The sequence below is a fragment of the Alosa alosa genome, chromosome 14 (assembly GCF_017589495.1).
Source record: "Alosa alosa isolate M-15738 ecotype Scorff River chromosome 14, AALO_Geno_1.1, whole genome shotgun sequence".
Lineage (NCBI taxonomy): Eukaryota > Metazoa > Chordata > Actinopteri > Clupeiformes > Clupeidae > Alosa > Alosa alosa.
In genome coordinates this window covers 10003796-10017216 of record NC_063202.1, presented here as the reverse complement: position 1 = coordinate 10017216, position 13421 = coordinate 10003796, and positions in this window count along the sequence as shown.

The following is a 13421-nucleotide window of genomic DNA, read 5'->3' as shown; positions in this document are numbered from 1 at the left end:
TTTTCAAAACTGCACCCGCCCATCCAGTGGCGCAAAAAGTGGGTATGCGCTATATGCGGCGCAGCTCCATGGGGGCGCCAAAGCGATGGTAAAAAAATATATATATATATATATATTTGGTATTTTCTATATGTAGCTACTGCTGTCCGTTTCTAAATCATTTCAACTTTTTCTCAATGTTCTATAACATTTTAGAGGACTAACAGGCTAGAGTAGGCGCCCTATCTCATAAGATTCCATTATAGAATTTTGACATAGAAGAGGGAGTGGGGGCGCCGTGAGCGCTGGGCGAGCAGATAGCCTACGAGTAGTGAGTTGCCGTCTATGGAAAAAGATGGATACAGCAAAAAAAAGCTGTTGACGACTAAAAATAGAAAAAGAAAGAGATGAAAAGGAGATGGCATGTCAAGGGATGCAACAGCAGTTAAATAAGTGGACGGTGAAAGGCAATAGGTAGGATTTAAAGTGATGACGTCTGTACTTGGAGGCTTGCAAATATGAATGTTAACAGACTAACTAGCGTTTGTTAAGCATAATGCCGAGTGAAACATAGCCTATTCCATTCAGATAGCTAGGTGGCTACCATGCTCATACTGCACTTTTAATGGCCAACTGCAAACAGAAACGTCATGCTAGCAGTAACTCATTACATTTTTCCATATCCTAACAATGAAGGCTCCTTGTAATAACTTAATATAGTGTTGTCAATGGGGTGCAAACAAACAAGGCTAGAGTACAAGGCTGTATCAGCCTTATCTATTGTGAGCATTAGCTGGCAAAAGGACTTTATGAGAACCGTTTAGACTCTCTTAAAGTGGCAATGCACCATTTATCAATACTTATCAAGTATAACATCAAGTTAAACATCAAACTGGCAGCATTTCTTTAAAAACATATTCAGTAGACACTAATACACAGTAATAGTGTAAATTATTGGTCTTTTGTTTTGCTTTAGTTTGTGTGGTTTTTTTTGGGGCCAATATTGTTGTTGCATACCCCTCAAAAATGGGTAGTCGACCCCTCAGCCTCCCCCTCCCCTCTGAGCGAGAGAGAGGCACACACACTAGAGATGCGCTGATGGGCTATTATTTTAACCATAACTGCATAGCAAAACTTATCATCCATCAGCACCAAAGTTTTTTGACCAATTTTCAAAACCGCACCCGCCCATCATCCGCTGGTTGTTTTAATGTAGGCTATATGGGTGATGCAGCGCTGCTGACGTGAGGCTAGAAAGCCCTTGCCTGTTCTAGAAAGACTGATCCAATGCAGCAAATATATTAAAAGGCTAAAGTCTACATTGGCTATGGCAACATCGGCCTGTTGCCTATTCTGCCATGACAATATATCGTCCAAAATGCTTGATTGCATTGCATTCTCCACATTTTTAGCTAAATTTTCATGTACCACATCAGCATTGTTGTTCAGTGAATCTTTTGTAAATTGCTTTACAATAGCGTCGGGCCCTTGTCAGCAGCCTTCGGCTTGCCTCTTGCTATTCACTCCTTGTCTTCCGATGTCATTTCTGAGTCACAGATGTTTACACACATTCACCTTCCTAAATAGAACCAACTTGACGTTGACTTCAACCTGTGTTATATCCTAGATGAGACTGCCTGGGTTATTTTGTTTTGATAATAGTCTATATAGGCCTATAAATTATTCATGAGGTTAGTAGATAAAACTTAAAATGAAGAACATTTTCGACATAAAAAAATTAAGTTTGCAACTTGTACATGTATAGGTGAGTTGACAACTTATTTTAAGGAGTTTGTCATACTGAAAAAGAAAGAAAGCTGTCTCAACTTATTAATGTATGGATTTTCAACACACAGTCTTGCTTTCACCTAACAATAGATAAGTATTAAGTTACTGAAACTTGTAAATCTCGTGACCAAACTTATAAAACTGATAACACGACTGAACGTTCAGGACCTTCCAGACCACGCCTGAGAAGTAACAGAAATGATGGCACAGGATCCTGTAGCCTGCATCGAACATCAAAGGTAATGCGCAAAGTAGTCTAGCCTACTATTTTTGTGTTTGTTTTAAAAGCAACAGCTATCAAACAACGGCACACAGTGCATCAAAATCATTGTCACGTGACACTACATATGCAATTAATGTTACAGCTTGCCCTTTTGCTGAATATTTGAAAAGATGGATTTAGCAAGCTATCTACAGACAGTTAGCTATCGTGTCTTCCAAGCTAGCTGCTGCTTGCACAGTAATTACACCATTTGAAAAGATGACTTTGGTAGCTGGCGTCTTCAAAGTTACCTGCAGCCTGCCCTTTGATAATTTGGAGTTAGTAAAGGTAAATTTAGCTGTCTGGTGTCTTCAAACTTCACCGTGGCAGCTGTATTCAGCACTTAACATTTTAGCATGGCTAGTTCTAACACTGCACGTGTTTGAGGATCATATTTGGTCGTCCTAGTTAAGCCTAACATTGTCACTATTTATGAAGGTTTGTGGGCCATTTGACATTCTTAGCTTAACCTGAGGTAGGCCAACATTTATTTATTTTTGAAGTTTGAGAAATATTCTGTGTCAATCCCTGCAAACCACGTTGTAGATTTTGTTCATTTTGTTGTTTGTCTTGAGGTAAATTTTCTAACATTGTGCCTGTCTTATACAGATAAATGACGAATTCAGACAGATCTCTACATTCATTCATTGCACAACTGGACCAGTTGCCATTGCTTTAAAAATAAACAATGCTTTCAGAAAATTTAAATTGCTGTGTGCTTTTATTCAGACAGAAGTGAAGTAAGTTACTATAACTTAAAAAGATCCATGCAAATTGTTACCTTTTAAGTTAAGTAATTTCAACTCAAGTTGTTTTTGAGTAAATATTGTGAGACTTTTATAGTGAGAAGAACTCAAAACTCAAAAAAAATAAAGTACAATAGGCATTAATTAGTAGGCCAGGAGCATGTTGAAATTATGTGGCAAATTGCGTTTTTTTATTAGCCTACAATGATAAATTTGTAAAAGGACGTGACCGAAGCTGAGGCAAGCCAGGCAATAGGCCCGACGGTAATTGTAAAGCAATTTACAAAAGATTCACTAAACAACGATGCTGATGTGGTACATGAAAATTTAGCTAAAAATGTGGAGAATGCAATGCAATCAAGCATTTTGGACGATATAGCATTGTCACAAGCTAGCAGAATAGGCAACAGGCCGATGTGCGTTTTATTTAGAGACTGTTTTGCGAGACCGAGACTGAGTTTGCTGCTGATATTCTGGGGATAGGCTACAACATAGCCAATGTATGACTTTAGCCTTTTAATATATTTGCTGCATTGGATCAGTCTTTCTAGAACAGGCAAGGGCTTTCTAGCCTCACGTCAGCAGTGCTGCATCACCCATATAGCCTACATTAAAACAACCAGCGGATGATGGGCGGGTGCGGTTTTGAAAATTGGTCAAAAAACTTTGGTGCTGATGGATGGCTGATGGATGATAAGTTTTGCTATGCAGTTATGTTTGAAATAATAGCCCATCAGCGCATCTCTAGTGTGTGTGCCTCTCTCTCGCTCAGAGGGGAGGGGGAGGCTGAGGGGTCGATCAAGCATGGATTCTAAACTCTGGTAGGATCTACAATTAAGTGTTAACAATATTACCACGCTAGGTCGAAGTACTCCCAAGTGCTATTGCGCCACACATTGTAGTTCTCCTGTTTATTCGCTTGGAAAATCGCCACGTTTCATGTTGTGTGGCCGTAGACATTTCTATCAACTACTCGTGCAACTGTATTTAAGTCGGGAAAACGTGGATGTTTTTGATTACTTCTACAGCTGGCTACGTCAAAGCCCGCTAGCATAGCAACATGCTAACACATTCGTGCCGGCACCAGAGCGTTTGAGTGCACGTACCGACACGGGAGAGGTATGACTCAACTCGTGAAAGTTAAGGTAAGAACATATATTACTACTGACATTGGGTGGTGTCGTGGAAAAACTATCCACTTTCCCGAACCTCCAATCCAACTAGCACTCTGATGTCAAAGACCCGAAGGAGAACACCAAGACGAGAGAAGCTGAAGACTGTTGATCCTTTATTCACCGTATTGCAGTGATGATACAATCCAAACAGCGTCAGGACTGGACCGTCAGGCAATAGAGTGATGAGTGGCAGCTGCTACCCCGATGAGATCTGATCTGAGTGTGTCTGAGCTCTTTCTTTTATGCTCTCAGGGGCCTGGGAGGCGTTCCTATCCTTAGGAACGTCACCAGGCCCTTTTTGGCCAATCAGAACGTTTTGGGACTTGAGATATTGGTGGAAAACCCTTCTCATCTAAACATTAAAGAATGTGTGTTACTAGGCAGAATACATGTGACCAGGTCCTATGTGTAATCTGTTGCCAGGCAGAGTATGCGTTTGTTTTGGTTCTATGTGTACTTTCACTTTTGGTTCTGCCTCCTTTTCTTGTAAACCCCTCCACTTCTTCTCAGCCCTGTTTGGTTTTACTTTCACTGCCATTCCTCCTCAGTTTCACTCTTAGTCTCTGACCGCTCAGTCTCATGACTTCCAGTAAATGTTGCATAACAGTTGCATAAACAATATCCTTATATAAGATGGAATGTTTTCTAATAAACCAGCATGCTTCTAATAAACCAGTATGCACACACACAAGTTATTATGTCTAGATAAAATCACCACAGTGGCGTGTTACTTTACAACTATCATAGAGCAGTGTTTCTTAACTGGTGGGTCGGGACCCAAAAGTGGGTCGCGGAACCGTTCAGGGTGGCTCGGGGTCGCGGAACCGTTTAGGGTGGGTCGCGGAGCTTGTGTGCCCCCCCGCGCATTTCAAATGCTACCTTATCAGATCTGATATCAGACCTTTCAGATCTAATGGGTCAAAATGGGACAGAAACCCAGTGTGTGGCGTGCAGTGTACGTGTGTGTGTGTATGTGTGTGTGTGTGGTGTGTGCAGTGTATTGATGGCACATGAGAGCATATGAAACCATCAAAACTAAAATGCCACATGGAAACTAAGCACCCTGTCAAAAACAAACCTGCCGAGTCTTTTGAAAGGTGACGTTAGGAGTAGAAGGTTTCACAAATGTAAAAGTTCTGGTCGGCCTACAGTCACTTTGCGTGTCTTACCATGTACCACACACACACACATCAAAACTAAAAACAAGTTCCGGTCGGCCTCCAGGCGCTTTGCGTGTCTCACCTTGTAGCTCGCCGTATCCGTTGGCTTGAACGGCTAAATATATGGGCCGCAACTTCATGAACATGGGAAATTGTGGGTCCCAAAGCCAGACCAGTTAAGAACCACCGTCATAGAGCATGTGTTTTCATAGCATTCATCATCAAATGTGTTACTATTCATGCTTAGTTTGTGTTTTCTTCTGGTGTAAACTCTGGTGTAAGTAATTTTACTGAAACTAGATGTACCACAGAGTGGTACAAAAAATGACTGCCGCTCAGTCCTGCACATTCTCTCCACAAAAATGAATCACTCTTGACAATCTATGACAGTCTCCATCTCCTACTCCACCCCCTACTTTTGCAACTTTTGTGTATGTAAATGATAGGGCTGTCAAAATAAATGATTAATTTTGATTAATTAATTTGAGAAAAAATAACTGATTAAAAAAAATAACGCAGATTAATCGATTCCGTATGACCTTTGACCCCAAGCCATTGTAGTCAGTAACCATTAGACTGTAAAATGAAGGAGAGAGAAGAAAATGAGCTGACTAGATCATTGATTGGAACATTTACTTTTAAACAACGGCCTGATGGTGTTGATAAAAATAAAGTGTTGATTAAAATAAAGTCATTTGCAATGTCTGCAGCAAGGAATTTGCATATCACCGGAGTTCATCAACTCTAAAGTCGCACATCAATGCAAAGAAATAGTGTTGAAATTTAGGGAAGTGTTAATTTATTTTCATCGTGTCCCCTAGGTTATATCTGTGGCCTGAAATTAGCTACCTTGTATGTGAAAAACCACTTCTTCCCGAAGCACTTTTGAATTTATTTCCTCAGCATATTAGGTCATATCATAGATTATTATGGCCATTATTAAAATAATAATAAAATAGTTTTTTAACTTTAATGTCACTAATGCTGATTATTCAATGATTTATTTGAATTTGAACATTTTAAATAACAAAAAATATATATGCGATTAATTTAGATTAATTAATCACAGAGTATGTAATTAATTAGATTATTTTTTTAATCGATTGACAGCCCTAGTAAATGAGTGTGTGCATGTGTGCGTTTGCTTTTGTGTATAAGTGTGCTTCTCTGTGTGTGTGTTTTCGCTTGTGAGTGTGTGTGTGGGGATAATGGGGTGTGTGTGTGTGTCTGCTTGCCTGCATGCGTGTGTGTGTGTGTGTGTGTTCGCTTGTGAGTGGGTGTGTTGGGGTAATGGGGTGTGTGTGTGTATTTATATTTGTGTGTGCGTGTGCCTGCTTGCCTGCATGTGTGTGTTTTTATGTGTGCGTGTGGGTGGGTGTTTGTGCATGCAGATGTTTGTGTTTATGTGTGTGTGTGTGTGCCTGTGTGTGTATGCTTGTGAGTCTGTGAGTGTATGCTTGTGTGTGTGCATGTGCGTGCGTGCGTATACTGTATGCCTACATGTCTACTGTGTGCAGTGTGTGTGTGTCTTTATGTGTGTGTGTGTGTGTTTTTATGCGTGTGTGTTTATGTGTGTGTGTGTGTGTTTATGTGTGTGTGTGTACATGTGCATATCTGTGTGTGTGTGTGTGTGTGTCTGCTAACTCTGCTTGTGTGTGCGTGCGTTTATGTGTGTTTGTGTGTGTGTGTGCCTGCATGTGTGTGCATATACAGGGTTCTCAAGTCTCACGCAATGGGCGTGAGACACACGCAATTCAACAAGTTCACACGCTCACACGCCACATCTTGCATTTCTCACGCAGAAATATTACTAGGGATGTCAAGGTATCTGGAAAATTATTAGAGGAGGCGCAGGGATACGAGAGGATTTCTCGCAGGGTTCAGAACTCGCGCACCACTCACCAGCCAAATCAAAAAAATAAATAGCCACCGACATCCAAAAATAGTGATTGTATCCGGGTAAAATTCCAGAAGGACATCCCCTCCCTGCAACCACGTTATGCTTGTGCGCTTATGTGGGGTTACACGTTTAAGATGTCAAAACTGCACCAAAATTATTTTTATTCAGAAATTAATTTGGGAAACCAGCCTACTTATGGCACTTTAACAGTGTGTGTAAATCAGGCCTTTCTACGAACACTTAGTAACGCTATATGCCTAGCCTATGGCAAAATTATGTTTTATTTATAAACTAAACTGTCGGTCATTAAGAAAACATAATGATTGTGTCAGCCTCCATGGACCATGTCAACAATAAATGAAAATTAACTTATTATCAATGAGTGTTATCAATTTGAGCGAGTATGCTATGCATACATTTTTTTTCTAAACATACAGGACTGCTGCATACAATGAGCTGCCAACCACCATAATGTAATAGCAACCCAAAATAATGAACTTGCTGTCCTTATAAAAAAAAAAATCAAAAGTTGGTCTCGGCATGCACATTCTTGGTCCAATGGTTCAGTGACAATAGGCTACTCAAGTGAATAAAGTAATTAGCCTAATAAATAAAATATCTGTCTCACTCAGTACATATATCTCGTTTGAGGGGCAGCCGTGGCCTACTGGTTAGCGCTTCAGACTTGTAACCGGAGGGTTGCTGGTTCGAACCCCAACCAGTAGGCACGGCTGAAGTGCCCTTGAGCAAGGCACCTAACCCCTCACTGCTCCCCGAGCGCCGCTGTTGTTGCAGGCAGCTCACTGCCCCGGGATTAGTGTGTGCTTCACCTTACTGTGTGCTGAGTGTGTTTCACTAATTCACGGATTGGGATAAATGCAGACCAAATTTCCCTCACGGGATCAAAAGAGTATACATGCTATAAAAAAAAAATGGTGAGCCATAGAATATCCCACCATCAAGATTATTATATTTCAAGATTCCAATCTATCCCACCTAAAAATGAAGTTATTTCTACTGACATGCTTCCTGGTGACCACAACCACAAATGGTTTCCCTTGAAGGCTGACATAAGAGACATAGGCTATGCAAGATGGGTACAAATCCTAGACTGTCCTGAAAAATAAACAAAAACAAGATAGGATGTATAGATACAATGATAAATTCAAGGTTTCAAGGATAAATGCTTCTTTACAAAAAACTCACCAGAAGCCGTTATTTAAGGGGTTATTTTTTAAAGATTTCTTCTGGGGGAGCATGCCCCCAGACCACCCTAACTAAGCTGAGTTACCGACCTTTTGAACATCTGTGCCTAGGGGCCCACTGGCTGATAATTTGTCGATGTGTGCATACCTTTTGCTACATAGTGTGCCGGTTTTACGCACTTATTTTAGTAAATGGTGCACTCATCTTAATAAGTAGTGCACTTACTTTGTTCAATTCTACACTCATTGTACAACAGTTAAAATGAACACATGATTTAGCACACAAGCCAAACATGTTAGTGAGAGAGTCCCCCCCAAAAAAAAAAAGAAATCTCACTCCAAGCTGAGCTCAAAACTTGAGAATCCTGATATATCTTTATGTGAGTGTTTGCGTGTGTTCATGAGTGAGAGTGTGTGTGTGTGTGTGTGTGTGTGTGTGTGCATATGTCACTATGCACAGTCAGTAAATGTACACATATATTAATTTATTGTATGGTCCCCCATGAATGGAACTCCACGAAATTTGGCATGCATTCAAAGAGGGTGTTCATAATGATCCTACACTAATACTGTGCAGCCAGAGATACTATACTGTGTAACCTACGATTACAACACCTCGTTTTTGCTTTTTCATTTTTAACTAGGTGGCGCTATACATCAAATGAGTGGTTATGGGATGGGTTGACATAACCCCTTGAGACCAACATACAAAAAAGATTTTCTCGAGATATTCACAGGAAACTGTGTCCACCCTACCCTCCTTTCGGAGGGTCCAGTCTGGCGGGGGGCGACGGATCAAAACGAAAACAATGGTTCCATGTCATATTTGTGGGGCTACATGCCCAACAAGTTTCATGCATCCCGGTCTTTAAGTGTCAGGAATCGTTGACACAAAATTACTGAACAAAAAAAAATATATTAAAAAATCTGGAAGAAAAAAAACCTCTGACTAAACCTATATGACCGCTTCGCTGCATGGCGGTCATAAGACAATGCAGATCTCTTTTTCTCAGAAGTATAGTTTATATACCATACTTTGTTGTGATATTATGTTTTGAAAATTTCTCTTAGCTGGCTGGAGACAGTACACAGAAATGGTCAGCAATAGGAAGTGCCAGTTAATGGCAAGTGTCTGAATAATATGAGTAATCCTGATATCGGTGTAACACTTGGCCTTTGTGTTGATTTTGAGGTCTTGATCTGAAGCTAGTCTCATCACTGGAGTCATCAGTGTTATTTACTGTGGCTAGTGCAGTTTGCTCATTTGACTTTGAGACCCACCAAATAATAACGCAGAGGCGGGTTCAAGTTTGTGTGTTTACACAGCTCTGTTTGGTGGCAGAGATGCATGGAGCCTGATTATAGACACAATATGCATGTTTGTGTTTGCAAAGGATTAGTGCTGTTTGCTAGGCTACACAGGTACACAGACTCAGTTGAGTGATACAGGGTGGCCTAGTGATGCTATCACTGCAGACCAAAGGAAAGCAGACGTTTTATACAGTACATCACACGGTCTATGAAAACCTAACGTGAATAATTTAAATTTAAAGTTAGTGTTATGTAAACTACAAGGTCTGCTTCAGAATGGGCATTTGGGATGCTATGCACTCACGTCACACCAAAGTGAGGCATTGTTTTACTGTAATTCAAAATACTTTATTGTTAATAATGATAAAAATACCAATTAATGAATAATACATGCCCTATTCTCTAAAAACAGTATGAATAGTTTCAACTAAAGTGCCATTTCTGAAAATGCATTTCATCCATGAGCCAAAGTTGATCCAATTGTGCATTGATGACTGAAAATACAAATATGACATTGGGTATGTAGCACTAAACACAGCCTCTCTAATTTCCTTTTTGGGCCAGCCCAACCAACTGCTGTTCACTTAGAAGTGGGTTGAAGAGTTGAATTCTGTTCCAGTAAAGAGGATTTTCGAGTGCAGTAATTAAAATGCTATTTGCCTGGGACATAATACATGTCTCTGTGTTGCCTGTAAAATGCCCCAAAGAAATCTAATGCATTAGTCGTTTTTTTCGGAGACCAAGGTCAGTCGTGGAAAGTATGTATTTTATTTAATTCATTATTTTTTACCATAGTGGTTGCTGTTAAAATCGAGGCAGGGGGGAGGCAGGGTGTCATAACCTCCTGTGGTTCAGATCAGGGAGGATGGCAGAGAGAGCATCATAAACTGTCTGCAAAGAGGCTTTTCCATCCAGCCCAACACCCTTCTGCCCCGGGAGATTACATAAACATGCCCCAAATGGGAAATCTTTTAAAACTGCAGGCCACAGCATCTGATGCAGTGACTAAGGTAAACCTGTTTGTATTGAAGGTGCTGCAGAGAATGTAGAGAGAGTAAAGTGTTAGGAAAAGCTGTCCAACTTGCTCGCAAAAATTCGTAGCATCCTCCTGTGCACTAGACCATCAGATTAAAGGAATTTTCTCGTAATTATGTCTCACTGAAATGATTGTAAATGATACAAGGATACAAGGATGACAGTGTTTGATAACATCTTCAACCACACAAGACTATGTTTAAAATTGCTTTTGCTTTTTTTTTCCTGAAGTAAGCATAGACCAAGACAAAGAACAAAGCTGTCCACCGCTGGCTGTGCATACTAGAGTGTTTTGAGCATCAAATCAAATAAAGAAGATTTAGCTCCTATGGAGGCGGGGGGGTGGAAGGCTGCACTCCATGTTTATTTTGATGTGGATTATTTTAGCTAATGCTGTTTGTCCTGGTGAGGGTGGCGGAGGCTTTTGGGGCACAGAGATAAGGGTTGTATGACAGGCTCACAGGCATGGGGAAGTCAGCGCTCCCCTCGCATTTGCACATGAATGTGGCCCGTACAAAAGGCCCCATTCTTCACCCCAAAATCTTCGGCCGGAGCGTTGTTACCGCTCCTCCTTCTCCCACTGGGGTCTCTTGGATCCAATTAAAAGACTGATGGTGGTGGTGGATGGTGGGGTGGGGAGGACACAGTCACACAGACGCACCCATCAAAGGCAGGAGGGACAAAACAAAAGGGATGCCAGGCACATGATTGTGCTTCAGCTTTGCACTGGCGCTGTAGTTTGCCACAGATGATACGGCTGTCAGAAAAACTCATCTTCAATTCTCTGTCAGAGAAATAAAACAGAAAAATGTACAGGGTGTGTGGAAGGGCGATGCAGATGGAAACACATTGGGATACACAGGAGGGATAACATATTGGAGCCTTTTGACTCAGGTGCAAAGAGGATTCTATCCACTTGACATCTATCTATCAATTAGATGTACAAGTCCAGTTCTTCGAGTTCAGTTCTATGTTATGATCTCTGTGGTAAAAGAACATGATAGGAGAACAGCACAGTGCAGTTATAGACCCTTTCAACAATAAAAACAATGCTTGAACGTTCTATTTGGTTCCCAATCTACTTCCGCTTTATTAAGATAACATATGGAATGTTAAAACGGAAGCCTTGTGGGGCCAACAATGATGCTGATAATGGAACTCTCTTGAAAGGGTCTATATTTCCATTCAGTGATGCACAATGCAACATTTATGAGATATGGTTTCACAAAGCAGGGGCTACTTTTCTTTGTAAGGTAACACATGTTGGCATGTCCACAATGTGCATTAAAAAGTAGAGTCCTGTAATAATGAACCCATTTGCATTAAACTGCCTCTTCAGTTTGGGGCAAGTAGCCAGCATATGGTGACCTGCATTTATAACCCATGGTAATGACATTCATTCATCTCCCATTGCTTAACTGCAAGAGGGTGACCCATTTATTTCATTCTCGTTGGATTAAGCGCTTAAAACAGACAAAAGATCAGCATGCAGATATATCATCAATGCCTATCCCTTAAAGGATTTGTACCCCATGATTAGAATCTTAGCAGAATATTACAGCTGTTAAGATGAACATTACATCACTTGCGTCTCATTTACTTCTTTTTTTTTCTCTTCTTTTTTTTGTAACTTGCCTGACAGGCAGAAGCACTCTCTCTCTCAAAGTGCCTTACTTATGAAAAAAACATTGGTTGCAGTGCATGTGGTGTGTCTGCTGAGGACGAGCCATTGGAGTCAAATGTTTTGCACATGCAGTGCGGGGTCTCCCTGCTGTAGAGATGCTCGTACTAGCTGGCTACTCTAATTCCTCTTTACCTCAGCGGTGCACGGGCAGGGTGACCCCCACAAACGCTAATTGTAAGCCTGTGGTGAGACCTCTGAACCTCGACAGGGCAGCGGCTAGTTCTCTCGTTTAGCCCTGTCAACTTCAATCTAACAACAAAAGTACCAGAAATTAATTGCAATTCATTAGTTATTTACATGTTTTTACCACCCAATTTTGACAATTTACACTTAGGAGTCTTAAATGTCGAATTTACTGTCATAAATTTCCAATCATCAAAGAAATACTTTTTTTTTTCAACTGAAGTTGAGTGGTCTGTAAGGAAAAGCCTTGGCTGACATCTCACTCCCCTCTATCTTTTTCATATGAAACTAGAAAGTATTTCCCTTCTTGCAGGCTGGATGTGGAACATACTGTACTGTAACAGAGAGCTAGAACTCACTCTGGTTGGTGGGGTCATTGGATTTATACGGTTTCCTCCCACCTACTAGCCTGAACTGCGTACCTGTATGGATTTAAATCTACTGTACCTCCATACCGTTTCTTGTGTTATCAGGTTAGAACAAGTGCAATAACAGCAGCTTTGCTTTCCTTAAACATCATGTTAGGAGTTCACATCTTGTGCAGCAAGATATCCCTGCTCAACAGTGGGCAAATCTATATTTTCCATTTATAATACATGTAGACATACATTACAGTCTATTTGTAAGTCATTTTGCTGCAGGCAAATAAATGATTTATGTGTCAATTGGTTAGGTAAGAAAGTCTACTGTAACTCTGCAAGAGCTCTTGTAAATAATCCTAGAAACCTGATGGTAACTTTGATTTCCCCTCATTTAATAACATGCTGACATGCAGTATTTGTTTTTAAAGTATACTACTTGCACTCATTTGAATAATACATTGAATTGTGATGCAAAGGACAAAAAGTCACCTATCAGCCTTGTGATTGGCTGAACCAAGTGAACCAAAGAACTCCACAAAAGTTTTATTTCCTGAACTAAACACTAGAGCAAAGAGGTTTTTGGCAAGAGAAAGAACAGCACATCAAGGCTCATATCTTGGGGTCAGGAGTG